Source organism: Anser anser (genome assembly GCF_964211835.1).
Source record: "Anser anser genome assembly, contig: HAP1_SCAFFOLD_66, whole genome shotgun sequence".
In the NCBI taxonomy this organism is placed as follows: domain Eukaryota; kingdom Metazoa; phylum Chordata; class Aves; order Anseriformes; family Anatidae; genus Anser; species Anser anser.
Window position 1 is genome coordinate 476860 of NW_028153466.1, and position 22880 is coordinate 499739.

General features: G+C 39.2%; 1 pseudogene across 1 annotated transcript in view; it reads left to right on the plus strand.

Annotated features, from left to right (window-relative positions):
- The window catches only part of LOC310892103 (nuclear pore complex protein Nup153-like), a 36605-nt pseudogene that overhangs the window by 864 nt on the left and 12861 nt on the right, over window positions 1-22880 (plus strand). Inside the window, exons 2-7 of the transcript in view lie at window positions 1752-1962; window positions 4087-4335; window positions 5539-5678; window positions 5761-5886; window positions 8068-8124; window positions 21191-21782. The product of the transcript in view is annotated as a nuclear pore complex protein Nup153-like (transcript). The remainder of the gene's footprint in view (window positions 1-1751; window positions 1963-4086; window positions 4336-5538; window positions 5679-5760; window positions 5887-8067; window positions 8125-21190; window positions 21783-22880) is intronic.

A 22880-nucleotide genomic window follows, 5' to 3' on the forward strand; every position in this document is an offset into this window, starting at 1 on the left:
TTAGGTTTTTATCACTTGCAGAAATGCCAAGTCCCTTATACCACATATTGACAATCAATCTTGTCCATCTAAAGCTGGCCTGGAAGGGCAATGCAAACATTCCCCACGCTTACAGAGCAACCGTTGAAACCTCTGGCTTGAACAGTGCATTAATGTTGAAAGTGCCATAGCTTGCGTGTGCCGACACTGTGTAGCTAACTGATAAACCTTACACGTGGATTGAAAATAATCAGTGGAGATGGTTTTCTAACTTTTCCATTGTCTGTTATCTCTGCGTGTTTTCCAGTAGGTTTATTTAAAGAGTGTGCCAGAGCAAACACGTGCGCGGGGATATCTGGGGGATTCTGCACAGAGAATGGCTGCTGCACATCCAGCGCAGATCAAATTAACAGTAACTTATCGGGGAAGAGTTTTAATGATTTGATAAATAGACAAACTGATAGGTGTTACATGTGTGCATTTATTATAGCAGTTAGCTTTGTAACCAGACGAATCGTGCAAATGTTCATAACGTAAAAGGACGAGCTTTGAGCAGATAGCTTGCTTAGAGCATTTGTCAATTAATTTCAGTTTATTTTCAATATCATGTCCACTCTGCAGAAGGTTCTGTGGCTTAATGTTAATTGTCTCTCAGTGATGCAGTTGGGGAGGCACGAAAGCGACCGATGCGATTTTGTGAGGTTATACCTCTGGTTCTGATCCCTACCCCGCTGTTTTTCTCATCCTTCCCCCTACAACTTTAGTCGATAAGTCGATTCTTAGAAATACTTAAATAGATGTGTTTTGTGTGCTTGTGATCATAATTACAGCCCACCAAACCCTCTGTCTCTTACCATTAAGCTCTGAAGGTGCCTGGGCACTGTAGGCAGTATAGTTAGCAGCTTCAAAGTTCCTGGGAACTAGTCCTGGATCTAATTTACCTTTTTTTTTTCCCCCTGCCTGCAGGAGGGATGATTAGCAGGATGCCTAGCTCATGATTGTCAGCTTTCTGGATATTAATTTTTATTATTAATTTTTATTATTAATTATATTCATTTATATTAATTTATCTTTTATTTAACCGTAGTTCCTGGGGCTTTCGGTCAGGTGGGAATTCTCCGATCGTACCCGATGTATGCCGCAGAGTCAGTCTTCTACAAAATACAGCAACAGCTTTAGAAGGCTCTTGCAAGAGGAGGTGCTGGTGCTATAGCTATAGCTGTGTTTCTTCCAGGACATCTTCTGGGTTAGCCTGACTGTTGAGAGCAGAACTGTTTTTTGTGCGTATAGTCACTGCAATTCAGCATTACTAAAATTGAAAATATTTAGATTCACTGATTTTAATGGGTAGTATGGTCCTGACTGTCGCAGTAGATAATTGCTGAACTTCTGGTTTAGTTGGTTTTCACGGGAGGGTGCGAAGAGGAAGAGTCCTGGAACAAGTCTGTAGGTCAGGAGCTGTTCAGGCGTAGAGTTTCCTGATAGCCTTGCAGATTGACGACCTGCTGGTGAATTTTGGCAGAGGTTTCAAAACTTTGAACCTTGCCAAGGTCACTTGGAAGTGCAGAAAGTGATAGGTAGTTGTAAATCAATCTTAGGTGAATTTAGGTTTACCAGAAGTGTAGCGATCCTATGCCAGGGATCAACCTCGTCGTCGTCTTCTGAATATTTGCTGTATAATATCTGTCTTCAAGGTCCGTGGAAGGTGGTATCCCAGCATATGCTGTTGACTGCGTTTCTGTAATTAAACAAGTGTTTTTTCTTTCAAGCAGGGATTAATTAGCAGAATGACAGAAACTGTGAAAAATATTGTACCGGCCTGGCTGCAGAAGTATTTCAATAAGCGTGAGGAGGAGTGTGTAGACAGAAATGAATCTGCAAACCAGGAGGAGACTCCGGTAAACTATCACCACGATTATTCAGATGAAGATACCATAATCGATGAGAGATTCACGCCTGAACCAGCAGGAATTAGTAGACGAGGTATGTGAAAAATCATTTGGAATTCTGGCCATCTGTATTTATTCACTGATTTCTAGTTTTGAATCTGAATTTCAAAAGGAAATTGGAATGAGGGTTTTGACAGAATGAAAAAAACCCAAAAAAAGTCAAAACAACTGTTTGTGAAACCGTCTTAGCTTTAAACTGTATACACAGTTACGAAGCATACATCTTATGCTCTTGGAAGGCATCAGTTAACTTTAGGTACTCTATTAGCCAGGTGCTAAATGCTGAAAATAAGTCATTTGCAAGTGTGCTGGGTTGCATTTTCCATCTTTTAAAAGATATGGAATGAAAATCTGTCTAATTGCCTAAGGCAATTAAAAAAATTAATTTGTTTTGCAGTCTTCGAAACAAAAGACTAGATGCTAGAATGGCAGAGGAAAATTCCGTCTCGTGTCCCGACTTTGTTTGTTTTGTTTTGTTTTGTTTTTGTTTTGGGCTTTGATCAATTTAGTAAAGTTCCTCGTTAACTTGATGGTGAACTGGGGAACTTGTGCACGCATGTGGTTTATGAGATTATTATCCTTAAAATATTCAATAACTTTAAGGTCTACGCGGGGGGAGGGGGTGTCTTTGAAAAGGTATTTGGACCGTTGGCAACGAGGTTTGCAACTCCTTTACCTCATGAAAGATTAATTTGTCTTATATCCAGTGCCTCTCACTGTTCCTGTAGTCCTGTTGTATAAATTTGCATCTATTCTTATTTGAGTTTCTCTTAAATTAGCTGTTTTGGGGAAGTCAGCTTTTAATAAGTAAAGAAGTTTTGTCTGAGCGTGCGTAGGTAACCATAGATAATGTGGAAAGTCAGTTGCTTCTGTTGTTGGCAGAATCAAAAAATAAGGAGGAAATATCTTTGCCTCCAATCTCATCTAATTGTAAACAAGGAGATTGATGGCTTTCTGTGTAGCTGTAGCTTGGGAATGAGTTTGGAGAAAAGAATAGAGAAGGTCTTCGTGACTGAGGAACACATGTTGGCTTTCCTATGTAACTGCGTGAAAGGAGCTTTCATTAAGAACAGCTGCACTGCAAGCTTGCTAACTCCAGGAGATCAGGAGCAGGTGGACACCCTGGAACCTTTTGCAGCTTATGTTGCTGTCCGTGGGTGTTGCTTACTATGCTTAAGAATAAGATTATTTTTTTTAATTATTACTACATTTTGAAACCAATGTGTTTCTTCAGTTCTGAGGTATCAGTGTGCTGGAGCCTATATTGGGTGGCCTTCCGCCTGAAGAACTTTCTGTATCTCAAACGGTGCTGTCCTAAAAATCTGCTCATGGTTTGGAGAGCTAATTAGTGGTACTGCAGTGGTTATGAAGATTGAACTAACTAGTTTAAGCTTCAGTTCAAGTATCAAGAGGATAGTGGCTCAAAGTCATTTGAATTGCCCAGATTCCTGGGAGAGACAGTAGGCTTTCATCAGGCAAAATACCCATGAATAGTTCCATTCATTTAGCAAGATAGACTTCAAGGCCACCTATTCCAGGCCACTGGCATTGTTTGCAGACCCTTTGCTTCAAGAGGGAAAAATGCTCATCTGGTTACTTGGGTCAACATCCTTGTCCCTTGGGTCAAAATCCCAATAGTTAATGGGTAGGAGATGATGTTTTGCCTCTAACGTGAGCTGATATGGAAGAACTTGGGAAAAAAGTACTGCAAACGTTCATTTTCATGTTGTGTATTCAGATTAATGTAACCTTTGTTCCAATATTATGGAAGCTGCAGTGTTATCTGTAATTTACCGTGTAATCTCAAATTTTGTAAAGCTTATTGCAAGCTGTACATGGGAGAAGGAGTATATATGTTTGATTTAGTGAACGGCCAAGTCAGCGTTAGAGCATTTGAGCACGGGGTCAGAATGTGGTGTTGTAAATCCTCATAGTTAACTACTTCTGGATGCAACATTAATACTGTGTATCGCAAGCAGTGTTGTTGTTGTAGCCAGACAGTTAGATGCAACCGTATCTGGGTGAGGAAGAAGTTAAATTTGGCTTCTCTCTTTTTGCGCTTAGAACTTGGCAATAGCATGGCTGTCGATAGGAAACAGGTTTTGGCTTCTGTGAGCTTGTCTATAGCAAAGCTAATTATCTCCCTGTTCTTGTCTAGAACCATCCACAAGTAGATCAGCACTGAACTTCCCAGTTGTGTTAACAAGGCCCTCTCTTCATCGGAGCCGTCTGAATTATACCACGCTGGATTCTCCTGTCCCACCTTGTCAGCCCTCGACATCTTCTGTATTTGGCATTGGCAGTCCTAGGCTGTCCTTGATAAAAGAAATAGAAGATTCTACCTCTCAACAAGACGATGATAACATCTCAACAACCAGTGATTCCTCCTCTAGAGCATCTGATGAAGGTGATTTTTGTGTTCTCTGTTTAATTGACTTTTTTTTTAATGTGAAGTACCTTGCATTCTTTAATATTCCACATCACCTTAGTAAATAAAATAGGTGAATGTCAACTTTGGATGCGAGAATTAAATTGAATTTTTAGTGTTTTAGAAGTATATAATCCTATCACCTTTTTAATAGAAGCGTGCTTTGGAATACGTTTATGGTACCCTGATATTAGAAAGAGTCAATGCTGAAATATACACGTTCAGCTAGGTTATATGTAAATTTTGAACTGGGACGGTAGGAAATCAGGCTGACTTGCCGTAGCTTGACAACTAGGCTGATTGTCTAGAAGGAAGAGTGACTCAGAATATCTAACAGACAGCTGGTTAAATGTGAATAAGTGCAGGTGACAAATAGGAACACGAGATGTTTTCCTGTGTTTCAGCAAGAGAAGATAAAGAAACTACTCTGACATAAGCTATAGGCTGTTTTTTGACCTTTCTTGGTAGAAGGCTTCAGCTGTCAATACTTTCATGTCTTTTGCCAAATTCATTGAGGAAAGCACACCATTTTAAAATAAAAAATAAGCATCGTGTCGATGTAGGTTGGTACGTAGGTCTTCTCGCTGAAAGGGCGAACAGCAGGTTTGCAGCTTTTTCTAGTCCCCCATATAGACAGGGACTGACGTGTGCTCAGCAGGTTTTCCAGAGAACTTTTGTACAGCTGAGAGTAGAGTTGCTGGGCTTTAGCAATATAACCTGAGTGCACTAGAACTTTCTGGTGTGTCTTCGTAAAACATACATGGGCAGAAGATCGTTAACTCTTAGAGCAGCCTTTGGGGAATCTTCCAGGTTTAAAACCTGTGCGATTATGATCTGTGCTGGCCTCCAGCCTTTTACCAACACAGAAAAAAGCTTTGTCCGTACAAATGCACTGATGTTTATGCGGTCCTCTTTTATCTTAGCCTGAAGGAAAAAAATATCTGCATTGGAAGCACAGTATTAACTTGGTAAGATTGGTGAAAACTACTTGCAGCTCTGTGAACAGTTTTCAAGTTTGTAGGTGATACTTGGTTTTCAGTCTGTACGTGAAGTTGATCTATTTAAAGAAGCTGAAGTCATGCTTATTTTTCTGTATTGAAGAACTTGAATTAGTGTGATCTTTATTGTTAAAGTTCTGTACATACGAGAGGCATTTACATCTAGCATACGTCATTTTGGCAGATGTTGCAGTTTTAAAAAATACTTCATCGTCACTGCTCTGGCCCACAGAAGCTGAAAGAACTCATTCCCTCTCGCAGCATTCTGCAGCTAGCTCTAAGAAACCTGCATTCAGTTTATTTGTTTTTGGAGGACTGTGTCCTGTAAGTACTGCACAGTATTTCTTTTAATCAGTTTGAATGTGTACCTGTTTTTCTATCCACTTCTCATACTGTGTTTCCGTAGGTACGTGGAAGCACGTCTGTTTTTAAGCAAAACCAGCTTGGGTTTTCTCCATTTTACCCCGGAAAGACGGCCTATGCCGGTGGTGCAGCTGTAAGATCAAGGCAGCCAAAGACGGAACCTTATCAGGTATGAGAAAAGTAGTGTAGTGGGAAATAGTGATGGAAATAAAAAAAGCAGCACTGCCAAAGGAGCTTTGAGCAGGGAGCTGAATATGTGGTAACAGTTGCTCTTCTGCCCTCTTGGTCTACAAAAATAGACGTCTGAGATTGATTTCTGTTTAAATTCTTTAATGACAGTTTTTACCACAGGTAATACTTGTCAGAAAGAACAAGAATGACAGTTTGGGCTAGTTGTTGGTAGTTGGGGTTTCCTCTGTTGTTAGGTCTTTCAAAAAATTCCATTCAAGTGCCATTGTCTGCCTCTGACTACATTACGTTAAAATAACTTGATGCAAAAAAGCCAATGACAGCATAACTTTGAAAACTTGTGTTTATGGTAGCAAAAGCTACAGTAGTCAAACCTGGCTAATATTTATCTGTGGATCTTCTTTTCCAAGCATGCCTACATTCATGCTATGGATATGTTGTATAAACCTGCAGTCTTTGAAAATATCTAAAATCAACTTTGCTGATCCTTTGTTCTTCTGGTACACAGAGGCATGCAGGACTAAATGCAGTCCCAAGATAAGCAGTAACATGCTTTCTGTTTTGAACGATTCATATAGTTCTTGGAGAGAGTTATTTGCCCCCAAGAGTTCTTGGAAATAGCAAATAAAAACTGCTGACAACTCTGATTAGCTAGAGCTGAATCGAAAAGGAAAGTCAAATCAGGTTTGGTAGGAATATATTTAAATGAAAGTGACTTTTATCGATAAATCAAAAGGAATTTTAAGAAAATGAAAACGCGGGTTTGCTGGCTCTGTTCTGACAGTCCATTTGTGCAACGGAAAAAGGGCAGTACAAGTACCTCACTTACGGGAAACCTTGAAACCTTGTGGTGCAAAGCTGGGAACCCTCTTTGGTCAGCTATTTTTGTTTTTTACAATATTACTGCATTATGGTAAAAAGAGGAACCAAAATACTAGGCTTTTAAAGGAGAGAGTAGCTTGCTTCTTGCTGCTTGCTGTGAATGACAGCAAGGTACTAGAGAGTCCAGCGAAGGGCCACCAAGAAGATCAAGGGACTGGGAGCACCTCTCCTCTGAGGAGAGGCAGGGACTGCTGGGCCTGTTTAGCATGGAGGAGAGGAGGTTTGGGGGGATCTTATTGGTGTATATAAATACCTGAATGGATGGTGCAAAGAGCATAGAGAGCCATTGTGTTTTCAGCGGTGCCCAGTGCCAGGTCAAGAGGCAACAGGCACAAACTGAAACGTGAGGCTCTGTCTGAGCATCAGGAAATGCTTTTGCACTGTGCGGCTGATGGAGCCCTGGCACGGGTTGCCCGGAGAGGCTGTGGAGTCTCCCTCTTTGGAGGTCTTCAAGAGCTGACTTGACATGGTCCTGGGCAACCTGCTCGGGGTGGCCCTGCTTGAGCGGGGGGGTAGACCAGGCGATCTCTAGAGGTCACTTCCAACCTTAACCATTCTGTGGTTCTGTGAGTCTCACTTGTGTTTTTACATGCTGCGTGGTCTGCTTCCTGTCTTCACATCGTGTGATAAGCACAGTGTGGTTATATGAGGGGTTTAACCTGGGAAGAAAAAAAGTCACACCAAAGGAAGTTTTTGACTGATATTTGAAGTTGGGTGGTGCAAATAAACAGTTTACTTTTTCAGTGTAATGTTTAGATCTGTTACAGTTTAAATCAGATCTTTATCTTTTAAGACAAAGATTTGCAGCCAACTTTAATCTTGGGGGAAGGGAGGAAGCAAGAGAGAAGTAAAACTAGTTCCTGGTTATGATTGTATACACTGATTTTAAGATGGTACACTTAGACCATCGTGAAACTCTGAGGTCTGTGTTGTTACTGAAAATGCTTTCTGTACCACAAGCCTTTTCTTGAGTTCTGTTTCCCTGATTACTGCTTCGGAGGCCTTAGCAGTCCTGGCATCATCCGTCTTGACCTTTTACAAGTACGGAGTTCTTTTATTGCTCGTGCAACAAGCACGTGCAAGATGCACTGAGGCCCAAGGTAAACTTCATTAAACTCCGAATGTATTCTCTTCTTTATGGCTTAAAATCCCAGTGACTGCATTTTTCTCTGTCATCAGAATATATTGATTGTATCATCAGTGTAGCCTTGGGACGTAAAATACATGCCTCTTTAGCTCAGAATTGACCATTGTAACACTTAAAATGCTAATTTTTCAGGCACAAAAGAGAGCGAAAGCTGGACAAGAAACTGTGTGGTCCCACGCTACCTTAAGTACCTCAGCACGGCGCATCTTGGAGGCAATGGAGAAGCTGTCAAGCCCTTTGTTGGTAAATAGCACTTCTTTTAATCTGTTTTTGCTTCATGTGTTTATAAAACTTAGTAAATGTGCCATCAAAGCATAAAGATAAAATTATTCTTCCTTACGTTGTGGCTGGTTTAATTTATTGCGCTGTTTCTTCAACAGGATGCTAAAAGAATGGCATCTGTTTTGCTGCTGTGTTGTGTAAGTTGACCATGAACCCCCACATTTTTGTTGCAGGGAACCCTCTCTCTCAGGAGAAAAAAATTGCCCTCTAATATTTATGCTTTGTTTTTTCCTCAGCCTCCGGACATAGATAAACTGGATATTACTGACTTCCAGTCCAAACGAAGAAAGGTAAGAACCAATAATGTCTTAAGCTGAGGTAGATAACTTTTTCAATGCTTTATCACTATTAGAAAAATTTTCTCAAACCTCAGTGACAACATAGACATCAAATCAAGTTAATATTGGCATGTATCCACAGTAGATGATGGGCTGTGAAGATTACTCAGGTTAAGAATTATGTTATCTTTGTAAGTTGAGAGCAACAACTCTAGAACACACCAAGTCGTTTTATCTTGTCCCCCAACTTGGGGTGAAGCTGCATATTAAAATTCCTGTTGAGGCAAGTTTGCTCTTGAAGAAATGATCACAAATAGAAAAATACTGATTGAGTGGTCATATAGACTTTGTACAGACTTCCGTGTTCATTCGGGCACAGAAAACTAGTTTTTGTGCTTTTTATCACCATTCAAAGTAAAGAGGAGGAAAATTGTTAATTTCCGACGCTATAAATCTTACGCTCCTAAATTCCTATTTGGAGGTAGCACAGAACTGGTGATAATGCTGTGGTAAAGCATGATTTCCTTTCATTTTGTTTAAAAAATGAAAACTAGTCATCTTTTTTTGATGACTTTAGTTAGGGGTATCATTAAATTGCAAAACTGTACCAGGCAGAATAGCTCTTGGTGTATTAAATGCCTAACTGGGGGAATTAATATTTTTCATTTTTACCTTTAAAACCAGCGATGAACCATCGTTGGAGTCTGATAAATTTTCCATAAAATTAAATGGGCATCTCTTTCTGCGAAAACATCTGTGTTTCCAGTATCAGTCTGAGTGTACAAATGACCACTTGTTAAGTGTATGGGCTTCTTAGGCTGGAAATCAAAGTGGACAGTAATACTGGTTGCTTATTGCTTTTAACTCTTTCAATCTCTGTATTGTTTAGCCAGCACAATCTCCATTTGGTAAAGTTCTAAAATGAATGTAGCAGCAACTGCTTAGTTTTTAGGGGGGTAGAGGTTTTTTTTTTTCTTTTTCTTTTCCGACGCTATAAATCTTACGCTCCTAAATTCCTATTTGGAGGTAGCACAGAACTGGTGATAATGCTGTGGTAAAGCATGATTTCCTTTCATTTTCTTTAAAAAATGAAAACTAGTCATCTTTTTTTGATGACTTTAGTTAGGGGTATCCTTGGGCTTATTAAATTACAAAACCCTTAGATGACCACTTGAAGATCAGGTGACTGAAGGAAATAACAAGATGTGCAAACTTTTCATCTTCTGTTCTAATGAGCAAAGGGACAGTGTCTCAAGAAGTTTCTGTGCTAATTCCTTGATTGGATGGATGTATAATTAAGTTTACAATCACTTCAGAGTTTACAAACATCTCAGATTTCCTGGACCATCTTTTCACCATCTGCCAAATTACAAGGGCATGGAGAAGTGAAGTATATCATAAATATTATCCAAATAACTAAAACCAAATCTGGTGTGAATTCTCAGTTATATTATAGCAATACACCTGTGATAAGGCATTAAGAAAGATCTGCCAGATTTGCAACAGAGAGCCTGAAATTGTCAGCCACTAAATGAATGTTGCACGCAGCTGTCAGTGGGTGAAAGGAGATAGATTGTCTATTCATAATACTAGAATTCATAATGGTGGCGGGAGAAGGGTAGCCCGTGATGAGAAGCAATTATTTGCTGAGGAGACGATCGTGTGTTTTCCTGCTAAAGTGAACATGCGGTTGACGGAACACTTGTGCACTCAGGCTAAACTTCTGCAGTGGGTAGCAGTGATGTGGTATTTTTCTTATTTCAAGGAGCTGTACCAGGCAGAATAGCTCTTGGTGTATTGAATGCCTAACTGGGGGAATTAATATTTTTCTTTTTTACCTTTAAAACCAGCAATGAACCATCGTTCACTCGAAGTAGATTTGTGAACTTACATAAAACATGTCTTATTCAAGGTTTCAAACTGAATGTAATATTTTTTAGAAAGATGTATTTTTATATACTTTAGAGAGAGTGTGAATTCTATTACTAAGAGCTGGGAGATACTGTGAAATTAAAGCTGCAGCGTAAACAAAAATTTCCTGTTGGTATTGATTTGAACAATAGCATGCTTCCTAAGACTGTATTTTCTGATCCTTAAGACCGCAGGCGGAGCCATCGGTAAATCTTGTAGCCTTTAGGGTTTGTTTTCTGTCTGACAGTTCAGTTAAGTCAGTTTTGCAGAACACGCAGTGGTCTGTGTTAAAAATTAACTCTGGTCTGTGAAAATGCTTTGAAAAGGGAAGTCAAACCCACTACGTGAAGTGCATCTAATGTACATGTAAAGCATTGGATCATATTTTAATGAATGAGATTATTGTAAGACTGACAAGTTGGTTTTTTTGAGTGTGTTCTATTGTTTGTGTAACTTTGAAGAGGGAAAATGTAGGGAATGTGAAGCCCAGAAGCCTGTATAATTAGTTGCTTAACACTTCGAATGTTAAATTAATGAATTAAGCTACTGAAAAAAAAAAATCACAGTGTGGGCAGAGGAAAAGATAGGAGCATATTCTAGGAACATGGGTTATTTTAATTATGGTAGCATGAATTATTTTGTCTATGAAGCTAACTGCCAAATTTTGAAATGGAATTCAGTCAGACTTTGGCTACTTATATATAGCTTTATGGATTTCGTTACTGGTTTTCTGGTGATTTCCCTCTACAAGTTGAACGGTCTTCAGAATTTTCAAATTGTATTCACTGAGTGCCAAGACCGATGGGGGGAGGTTTATAGTTCTGTAATTTGTTTTCATCAATAAATATTGGAATTAATTTGGGTGGACGTAAGGATAAATTGATTGCTGTTTCCCTTTCAAAGCTGGAATCCCAGAATGCATTCCAGCCTCCACCTGTTAAGAGACTTGTGACACCAACGGTAAACCGTCAACCGATGCGTTATACGCGGTATTCTGAACCATCACCGACTTCAACTACTCAGTCCAGCAAAATTTGCCAGAGAGTAGACACAAAGTTCCAAGTGAGTACATTTTTGAGTCCTTATGTGCCTGTTTTTTTTTTCCAGTCTTGGAATGTTTCTCAAACCAATTGTTATCCTATCTTTGCAAAAAGTACTGATAGTATGTTTGAGGCGAGCTTTAAGGCAGTGGGAACCATTGTGAAATAGATTGAGCTTTTATGGATTTAATTCTGTTTTTGGAACACTCAGTGTCTTGTGGTTGTTTTCACGATGTCATGATGTGCTATTGAGTCATCCTGTTCTCAGTGAAAGAATATTAAAAGACAGAAATGTTTTCCTTTTATATTCTCATGTACACAAAGCTGTCACTGATGAAACATGCTCGTGTTCTGTGTAAACTATTCCAGGTGAGCTATGTGCTCCAAGTGAGAGTTCTGACAATGTGCTGAGTTATCGGTTTTGATTGCTTTGGAGTAGATGGAGTCTAATAAATTTTCCATAAAATTAAATGGGCATCTCTTTCTGCGAAAACATCTGTGTTTCCAGTATCAGTCTGAGTGTACAAATGACCACGTGTTAAGTGTATGGGCTTCTTAGGCTGGAAATCAAAGTGGACAGTAATACTGGTTGCTTATTGCTTTTAACTCTTTCAATCTCTGTATTGTTTAGCCAGCACAATCTCCATTTGGTAAAGTTCTAAAATGAATGTAGCAGCAACTGCTTAGTTTTTAGGGGGGTAGAGGTTTTTTTTTTCCTTGTTTGTTCATAAATGACAGAAAACAGAAAAGTATGTCCCTTTTACGGGGTTGGTAAACACAAGTTTTGATGAAAACTCTCCCCCCCACATACACAATTTTTGTCATTTTGTTTAAAATAATTACTTTCTTTGTTAGAGGATTTGACAAATTTGATTTAGTGTTCTATCAGTTTGTCCTCAATGCTGAGTGAAGCAGTGTGCTTACTTTAGCCCCAAAATTTAACTGAACTGTACCCACAATGCTGAATTAGGGAACAACGTTAAGTAGGTGAGGTGTATTCAGTGCTATAAAATTAAAAATAAATAAATAAAATAAAAACCACAAAAAAACCACATGAAGTGGTTGTTGGTACTTTGTGTATTCTGTACATATTCAGCTAAGTCTTGAACTAAACTTAACTTGCAGGGGATGAGAGAGAAGACTTTGCCTGCAGAACAGCGAGCAGAACCATCTGAAAGGTATGACATCTATTAATTTAAAACTTACTTGAAGGAAGAAAGACATCTCCTTTTTCAGTACAGTCTGCACCTGAAAGGTGGTGACAGTTCTCAGTAAAAGGAATGGGAAATCCAATGAAAATTTTGTATTTTGAGGGAGCTGCAAAGTCTGGATTGTGTTTGAAGATCAATAGAACTTTGAGAAAATTGTTGTTTTTATGAAAGGAAGGAAGATGAGCAAGAATAAAAGTACTGATACACCACTTTTTATCCCAAGTTTATCTTCTGAGTAGGATACGAAGATGGGAAACAAGGCACGTTATAATGCTGTATCCACAGAAAGGATCTTTGCTATTGGAGGCCTAATTTTTTCCTTCTACAGGAAATATGGCTCATTTTGTAGTTTGACTAAATCTGTAGCGTTACAAATTTTGCTTTGACAGATATTTCATGGTTTATAACTCAGTTTACTTATAACAAAATAATTTGTCCCTCCTAATGTTCCCTAGGGGAAAAGCTATTAGTTTTAGCTATTTAATTGCTTGCAGTTTGAAAGCTCTGTCCTAATGGGATGATTCTTTCTGAAGTATTCTTTAGAAGGTGAAGTAGGGGAAGTGAGTTACAGTTCAGGAGGATGTTTATTGATGTGTTTTTTTCTTTATTTTTTAAGCAAAAACATGGAGGAAGATTTATGATTTATTATTCTTTTTTTTAATACTCCTTTCATGATGAAGTTAATTGTCTGCTTTGAGTTCACATGAAGACCATGTGTTCTTTAGAATCATTTGAGGCCAAATGCTAACTCATCTCTAAAATAAAAAAAATCCAGCAGAATTAATTGAATTTCTTCTTGAGGAGACTGCTTTGTGTTATACTGCTTTCTTGGTTTAGGTCAAATGAGTTATCCTCCAGATAATATTGATGGCTCTTCCTTCTGGGCAAATGGTGTTTTGGGTAATAATGCTTGAGTTAAGAGACTTTGCACTCGGTTTTTAGGGGGTCGCTCTTTTCAAAGAACAGTAGCAGGGAATTTTGTTGACTCTATGCTCATCTGCCAAGCAATTCTTATGTGACCATGGGCATTCTTTGGCTTGCAGAAAGAACTCAACACTTTGTTTTGGCATCTAAAAGTTGGACTTCACAACAACCACCTTTTTAGGGGTGGAAGCGACTGGCTTTAAGGTTCTGGTACAGGTGCAATCAGGTGCTGGGTTGTAATTATGTTTTTTTCAAACTGTTCTAAATTGTCTCTGTTAGAACTCCTTTCTACTTCTCCATTTAGGAAGGAGATAGAGCAAACTCATACTGCTTTTGATTTCGTTCACAAAGTTTATTGCAGTGCCCTACCTTTTGTTTGTAGAGTAGGTAGTGGTGGTAGTGTTTTTTGTGATGCTGGTCTCTGTTGGGTGCCATGTTCTGGAGCAGGAGCACCACACTGATCTGCTGGCAAGAGTCCCTTTGGACAGTTGAGTTGGAATACTCAGTAAATCTCTGGCCCACCAATGCTATATATCTATGTGTGTGTGTGTGTGTGTATATATTTTAAACCTGAGTCCAATTGTAGATTAGACTTGCTTGAAGGCTGACAATTGTCTTTGCCCCCTTGAAGCTCACAGGTGTTAACAGAAAGAGGAATATGGGCTGTTATGGGCAAGCGATAGTTGTCTGAATGAAGATCTATTTTGATGTAAGACTTTTTTCAGAATTCTAATGGATTGACAGTTTGGATTAGAGAAAAGTCTGAGCATATGCCTTAGGGATCTGTCTTCCTCTATGCAGTTACAGTGCTAAGCAGGCTGTTGTCAAGTATTTGACAAGTTTAGACCAGTTCTCCTCCTCAGTATTGTGGGAGTTTGACCTGGTGTCTTCCAGTGCGATCTAATGCACTTCTGTACTGACTGACTGATTGGCTGCAAGATAAGCTTTGATGTCACGGTTTTTCCAGGCATACTTCATTTTCTTGCCATAGTACTTTTGTTAGAGTTATTCCCTATTCCACTTCTGGTTTGGGTTATTTTTTCCCCATTTGCTCTTGGATTAGGATATCTTTCTGGTTTTGAGCTAGGCTTTTTTAAGTACCAGAAAAACGCCTTTGTATGCCTTACAAAAGGGATCTGTATTCATGTCTGAAAAGACTTCTGGAATGTTGGCATACCCAAACACCTCTGCTGTTCCTGCTGATGGCCACATGAAAGCCAGAGCTGCTTCTGAAGCTTAGGCCATATTACCTTGCCACACAAGTCTAAGGCGTCCCTATTCTATCAGAGCTGTTGGCAGTGTTTCCCATGTGTATGTGTGCATATGTGCACTCTTTCTGTATTTTTGTGAGCTGTTCTTTTATATCCCTGCAAAAGATACACGTGCATCGCAGAATCAGAGAACCAGTCCTATTTAAAGGAAGCACTGGAAAATAACAATCTAAATCAGCTCTTCTATTTCAGGTCTTCTGGCTTAGTCATTGTTCCCGTGTGAACGGTGCACTTATGTATGTCCTTTTCATTGCTGCTGTTAATAAAGTTTTTCCTATTTAGAACATCAAGTATTTACCAGCGTTTAGCAACTTGTGAGACAGCTTTAGTTTTTTTCTGATCAGCAGGTTTCAATTCTAGGACTAATAACAGCTCTAATATCTTGAAAAAAAAATTTGGCTGGTAATTTTTTTTTCTCTTGTTTCCCCCAACTTCTGTACTGTCGTGTGCTAGCAATGTGACCAGCTACAAATTCAGTACTGCTGCGTCCAATGGTCTGTCTTCAGGAGTGAGTAGCGGAGGTGGCAAAATGAGAAGGGAAAGAGGAATACACTATTTATCAAGAGCTGTACAAGAACAGGTAAGTGACTCTTAAATTAATTGCTGTCACTGAGCTTACTGAAGTAACTAGCTAAGTGTGTCAGTTTTATTGCATCATAGTAAATTATAACAATACCGCTTTATTTTTGCATTGTTTTTGTTTTCTTGTGGGTTTCAGAGCAGGCTCCAATTGATTTCCTGTGTTTGAATACCTGAACTTTGCTTATGTAATTTTGAAATTTTTAATTCTCTTACCTTGGAGATTCTTCAAACTATAACATTTCTCGTTAGCAATTGAATGAATGAGTCCTAAGAAGAGAAGTAATGTTTTGGTGAAGGTTTGTATAGTTTTTCTACAGGAATGATACTTGAAACGAGTGCCAAGTATAAAAAGAAAAAAAAAGCTTAATTTTTGGTTTCATATTTAAGTCATACAGAAAGATACAGGCCAAGAGTGTGAAAAAGAGTAGTAGAAGAGAGCATTCTGCATGTCTGCTAACGATGACTCAGTTTTTGATACTCACCAAACTCATTGTGAGAGAGTTTTTTTCTCATTTTAATAGGAAAAATCTATTCCATAAAACTATGACCATGAATATTCAGATTATTTTTTCTTTTATTGGATGTTATATAAGCTGCCTGTAAGTTAATTTAAGTATTTACGTTAACATTAAGTATTTAATTAATATTAAGTTAATATTAAGTATTTAAGTTAATTTAAGTTTCAAATCATTAAATGGGACTTCCAGATGATGCAATATAAAGAAATCATAAACACTGTTGTTTATTCCTGTAACGCAAATAAAATAATGGTCCAAATATCAAAAGTTCCATAAACTTTTCAAATCAAAACTGTGAAACAGATGTAAGCTACAGGATGCACTGAATATCAGTAGTACCAACTTACATCCCTTCCTAGTCATTTCTAAGTAGATCATGATAGTACTGTACAAATTTTGGTCAGATTTCCTATGCCATTTAAAACATAACTCATCCAATCTTAGTAATCAAATAAAGTAAGTGGCAGGGATGAAAATTGAAGTTGTTAAGAGGCTGTTTTCTGATTTTTATATTTGCATCCTGATACATGGTATAGACTGTATTTACCAGAACACAATCTTCAGTGCTGCTAGTCTGACTTTCTTTGGTGCTTTTTGTGTTTAGTTTGGTTGTTGAACCTACCTGCTTCTTTAAACATTACCTTTTTCCACGTTCACTGCTGTAGTGACTTTAGAAACTTTGGCAGCTATCCCGCCTAATTTTGCAAGAGGAACACTTTCTCACTTGTCTTGAGAGTGTACTCTTAATTGAAGCCATGCGAGGGTAGTTAGAAAGGATGATGCTTCTCCAGAGCTTTGATGACTAAAGTATAGAAAAGAAAGAAAAAAAATGTGATCTGTGCGTCTCTGTTCTGCACAGGTTTTGAGTTAACTTTCAGTGTTCTTGCTGTACAGTTGTTGAATAGAGTATAATGTGGAAGCAGGCCTGCCATAAATTAAAATGACGTGGTAGACAGAGGTGGGGAGATCGGGATTTCTTCTGGAAACTTGCTTTCTCTTAATTTGTATGGATTTTTGTTCTATTTAATTTTGTTAATAAATTGGGTGCGATGGGGTGAGAAAGTAGTATGTCTTGTATAAGAAAAATTAAAATTTGCAACTTTAGGAAGTGGAGGAACCAGTGCTACCGAACATACCCCTACCCATCAGTGCTGCATCGCTGCCTCAGTTCAATTCTAGTTTCGTTGGTAGTAGCGCTGTCTCAGCGTCACCGAGCGCTGTTTCAACAGCAGCAATGAGCACGGCAACTCCAGCAGCTGCGACGGGCATGGCAAATCCATCAGAGGTGGAGGGCATGACAGATCCATCAGAGGTGGAGGGCATGACAGATCCATCAGAGGTGGAGGACTTGACAGATCTATCAGAGGAGGAGGTGGAGGACATGATTTATACAACGGCGACGTCAGGCATAACGTGTTCAACAGTGCCCTCAGGCTTGACATATCCAATAATGGCGGCGGGCATGCCATACCTGCTGATGACAAAGGACATATCAAGGTCAACAGCGGCAACGACAAGCGTGGCAAATTCAACGGAGGCGGCAGGCATGGCAGATGCAGCAGCGATGGCGGCGGGCAAGGTAAATCTTTATGCTATAAATAATGTTTACAATGAGTATACTGCTTTATTGCGAGTTGACTTTTTCTGTGGTGCTCATGAAACTAACAAATATTAGTTTCTACGCAGCTGAATGAATTGGGGTTGTATGCCAGTTTGGGGAAAAAGGCATAAATGTTTTGATTCTGCTTCTCTCAGTCTTAGAGCCTGCCAACTCCCATTTAACGTGATTGTATAACTGCTTCAAATGCTGTGGAAGTCTGCGGGGGAAGGGGGGTGTGGACTTTATGCCAAGTTATTTATAGTGGTTTGGGCAGGGGTAGAGTTAATTTTCTTCGTAGTAGATGATGCTGTGTTGCAGATTTGTGAGCAAAACAGTGTTGGTAAGGCACTGGTGTTTTAGCTGTTGCTGAGCAGTGCTTACACAGTGACAAGTCCTTTTCTGTGTCTCACGCTGCCCTGCCAGCGAGGAGGTCGGGGATGCACAAGAGGCTGGGAGGGCACTCAGCCAGGACAGCGGAGCCCAGAGGACCGAAGGGATATTCCACACCATTTAGCATCGTGCTCAGCAATAAATGCTGGGGGAAAGAAGGGGAAGGAGTGGGGAGTATGTACAGGGTTATGGCATTTGTCTTTCCAGGTAGCCATTACATGCGATGAGTCATTAATGCTACCTCAAATTTAACAACTTTACTTCTTTACTTCCAGTTCTTTTCCCTGTTCCATTTGGAGGGAGTGAGCGAGTGGCTGTGTGGTGCTTAGTTGCCTGCAATGGTTAAACCACAACTTTATTTAAGTTATTAAATTAGAGGTAACGTGGTCATATAAGCCTCACATAGAATGAGCCTAGGGTGCAATAATTGGCATATTATTGCAATAAAATAAACATTAATCTGTTCCAGAGTACTTGAAATATTTTTTGTACGGTTTGAAGTAGACAGCTGCTTTAACATGTTGAGGTGTTTGCTGAAGTTCTTGGAGTATCATTGGGCTGAGTTTGCCGTTCTTCAGCTTCCTGGCTTGCTTTTCCGTGCATTTAGACCTAAGTAGCATCTCCAGCTTTTCCTCTCAGTTTCTGGAATTTGGTTTTGAAGATATTGTCCTATACCCACTTGGAAACTTCCCTGTGTTTTATTATTACTTTTATCTGCAAAATAACTCAAACATCAGGTTTTTCGACGTCACTGCGGGACTTCTGTTGGGTAGTGAATTCAGGTAGTTGTTGCTCTTAAATATAAACCTTTAATTCTTTTGAAAATACAGATACAACCAACAAGTACTGTTAGCAGTCCTGAGTTTGCATTTTCATCTCCAGTTGTGAAATCTACTGAGGCAGAAGTGCTACCTACGTCTTCTGTAAGTAAAATAATAAAGGAGCTTGACTTTTTTTCTTAGGCATTTAGTAGGCTGTTGCAGAACACTAAAGCAGAATCTGCCTTGATGGAGAAAAGTATGTAGGCTTCTGGCTTATAATTTGTCATTCAGCATGCGTGCTACAAATGTGAAGAGCAGCTTTCAGATTTGGTTTTGTGTGTGCATTCGATTGGAGTTCCTGTGGCTTGAGAATCTGAAAAACCTCTCTTGTTCATAGCAGATTGGGTTTACATTTAGTGTTCCCGTTGTAAAATCGGCAGAACTTTCTGGACCCAGTGGTACTCCAGTGACGCCCTTTCTTACCCTAGGTAACTGAAACTTTAGCACTTCAGATCTGAAGTGCTGATTTTCCTTTTTTTCTTTATTAAATCTTCAATCTGTCCTGTCTGCGCATGCTAGCAATTCCAGGCAGTGTTGGACTTCTGCAGTATTTTTCCAGTGACAGATCTGCTTTTATATTTTTTTTTTGTTTTGTTGCTTTTTGTTTTGCTTGTAATCATAAAGCATTGCAAAGTAAGTAGAATTTGTGAAGATTCTTATGTGAGAAGCATGAAAGCTGGAAATTCTTGTTTCTAACAAAAGTGAGTATAATCTGCTCTAACTAGGTCACATTGTGAAAGCTGTTTTTGTTTTCTTTTGTTTCAAAAGACACCACCACCTCAACCAACATCAACACACAGAAAGAGGAGGTCAAAGATTTTGCTGGTGGTCCCTTCACCACTGCCCACGTATTAAAGGAAGGAAGCGTCTTAGACGTTCTAAAAAATCCTGGAGAGATAATGAACTCCTTTTAAAAAGATGCTGCAAAAAATACGCTAGCATTTTTTATTAAAAAAAAAACCAACACACGACTTATGGTTAATAGAGTATCTGCTATAAATATGAATGTAGGAGAGCATTACATTAAGCGCTGCGTTTGTTAGGGTGCATCTGCCCCCTTCTATTCTAAGTGGTGTTTGTTGCTGGAAGTAAAACTGCAAGATGAAAAGCAGATGGGTTGCATCTCCTTTACGTGTTAGGATGTAATTGTAAATGAGGTACTAAGAGAATTAGCCAGATAATCGGTGTTTCATTTTAAGTAAATACAATTTGTGGAATTGAAAAGGAAATGTTTGTAAAACTCAACACTCCTGTCCCACCTTCAGCCCAGGTGAAGAAAGAATAGGAAAGAGCTTCAGTTCCAAATACATGGCGAAAGCTGCGAATCTTTGGGCCTTAGCTTACAATGGCTCCTGTGGATTAAAATTTAAACTGCAAACAGAAGTGGAGTGTTTTACGTTAAAAACCCTTTTCTGAATTTTGTTTTTAAGCAATTGCAATTGTTTTCAACAGTTTCATAAAGTGTGTCTGTGGAAAAGATATCTTTTAAGAAAAAGGGCTTTATTGAATTTGATCTTTTCCCAAAAGTCTTCTTCTAACTTACATACTTGTGAAGAAGGCAGCACATTTCTCTACTGGAAAGAGCTAAGTGAGAGAAAATACATTGTGCATTTTGTTTAAGGAAAGACCTCTGAGTGAAGTGACATTCACTTTCTTTATCGGTTTAAAAGAAGCAGAATCTAAATCCACATTGTTCAAAGACTTCATTTTTGACTAAAAAAAAACCAACAAACAAACCACAAAACAACTATGTTCAAGGTAGATTTACAAGCAACTTGAGCTGCTGTTTAAGATGCATTTCCTTTAGTCTTTCTGTATTAGTAGCTTGTCTTTTCTGTTAAAATTGCCACCTTTTAAATAAGGAGTTGTCCTAATTATAGAAAATTAGACAGTTGTTCAATTGTCTTGAGTTTTTATTATTTAATTAATATTCAGCATCTGTGGGAAAATACCGTATGGATTGCTGCTCCGAGTACAAACTTCTGTACAGTTACTGGAGTAGATTTGAGTCATCTGCTACGGAAGGAGGAGCTTTAGAAATCTGATTCGATTGGGCATCGCGTCTTAATCAAATTGTATTATTTCCATTCCACGTTGGACTGTCAGATTTCAGTCAGCTACTGTCTGTTTGTACTTGTATCGACCAGTGAAAATGTTGATTTAAAGCTTGCTTGGAAACAAAGAGTTAAATGAAGCTTTAACGAAATGTTCTGTTGTGACCCAGTGCAGCAGATGAAATTTCATCCGTTTAGATAAGATTTCTGGGGACTTCCTGTTGCGCTCGGTCTGAATGTCTAGTTGTAACCATTGGCACCTGAGCTGAAATTTTTGCCCTCTAGTAAAGTCACTTAGTTACATGTAGTGAGGTGCTGCGCTAACAGGAAGACTTTTTTTTCTTGCTTCCTAGACTTTGGATTGTTGAAAACACGCTCTTCTACGTCTGCACAACCTACAACAAGCACAGTGGTTTATACTAGGCCTGCAATAACAACTTTTTCTGCAGGTAAAGAGACTTCTAAACAAGCATCGTACTGGCAATCTGATACATGTGACCCTTTTCTGCAAAACAAAGACATAAAGGACAAATGTGTAACTTGTCAAGCTACTAAAGCCTCAACAGTTGAGAGTATGAAACAGACAGTAAGTTCAAGTCAATGCGACACCTCAAAGCCAGCAGCGCCCCCAGCAGGGATGCTGGGCTTTGGAGACAAATTCAAAACAGTACCTGGAACGTGGGATTGTGATACATGTCTTGTCCAAAACAAACCGGAAGCTACAAAATGTATAGCATGTGAGACACCAAAACCTGGAACGGGAGTAATGCCTGCTCTGACATGACCAGTGGTCACAGACAGCTCGGTGACAGTGACATCCTCCTCGAGCAGCACTGACACAACAGCCACTCTGGGCTTTGGAGACAAATTTAAGAAGGCGAAAGGCTCTTGGGACTGTGGAATATGCCTTGTACCAAATAAGACGGAAGATAACAAATGTGTAGCCTGTCAGTCTGAGAAACCAGGTATGGTCCTTTTTTTCCTGTTGTTTCCATCCTAGCCTCTGTGAATCTTGTACAGAATAAAAGTACGTTGCATATATGGAATATTTTAAGCAACACGATTCCCAGGTACGGTTGATGGGTTAGCGGCTGTCTGCAGGATTGGTTTACAGGCACTTCAGAGGTCTCAGCCCAGGTTCCAGCCTGTCGCATAAATTGAACTGATTGTGAAATGTATTAGTACGGAGCTGGATCAATGCAGATACCCCCGGCTTTGCAGCTGGTGAGGGAAGGTGGCTGAAGTGAGTGACTTAATTTAAAAACAACATAGTGATTTTTCACTGGCGAAAATGAGAACTCCATAGAAAGAGTTAAAAATGACTGCGTTTTTCTCTTTCAAAAAATAAGTAAAAAAAATTACAGAATGTGTCCAAAATGCCTCTACTCACCGTTTGTATGTAATTGAGGGGAGATGTGAAGCCAGATTTCAAGACAGTGTAGTCTTAACTAGTCTTAAGCTAAAGCAGAGAGATGCCTATGAAGGTCAGTGGTAGGCTTCAAGAAAGCGAGTGACCCGCTGGGTAACTTCTTCAGGGCAGTACTGGGTTGTTTCCCATTGTGTGTGACCGTAATTGATTTTGAGCGTGGTTGTATTGTTTTTAAAATACGATTCTAATTCTAACTTTGACTCTAAATGTCATTTAACATGCCATTACATCGAAAAACACCTGTGCAAATATATCGTGGAAGAAACAAATTAAGATGGACTAGACCGGGCTTTTGTAATCATCCTGTGCGGTAAGACTGAAATTTCATGAGGTAAGATAATAGATTTCAGACAGAGTTGATTCTCTTGGACTTCCAACCTCTGAGCGGTCAGTCGGCATCTTTGTCTGAGGCTCTTGCCATTGCAAGGAGGAATTTTGGAAATGAGGGGTTTACTGTGACCATGGTGCAGTGAATTGCACGGTTACGTTGCACTTGTCAGGAGGAAGAGCGATGCAAGTAATACTAGGATAAAAGTTTTCTGCGTGTGCCGTGGAAGGGAAGAGCCATTCTTGTCTTTCCGGTTTTGAATTTGAAGCGTTATCTTCTGCTTCTCTCTTAAAAGGCACCTTTTTT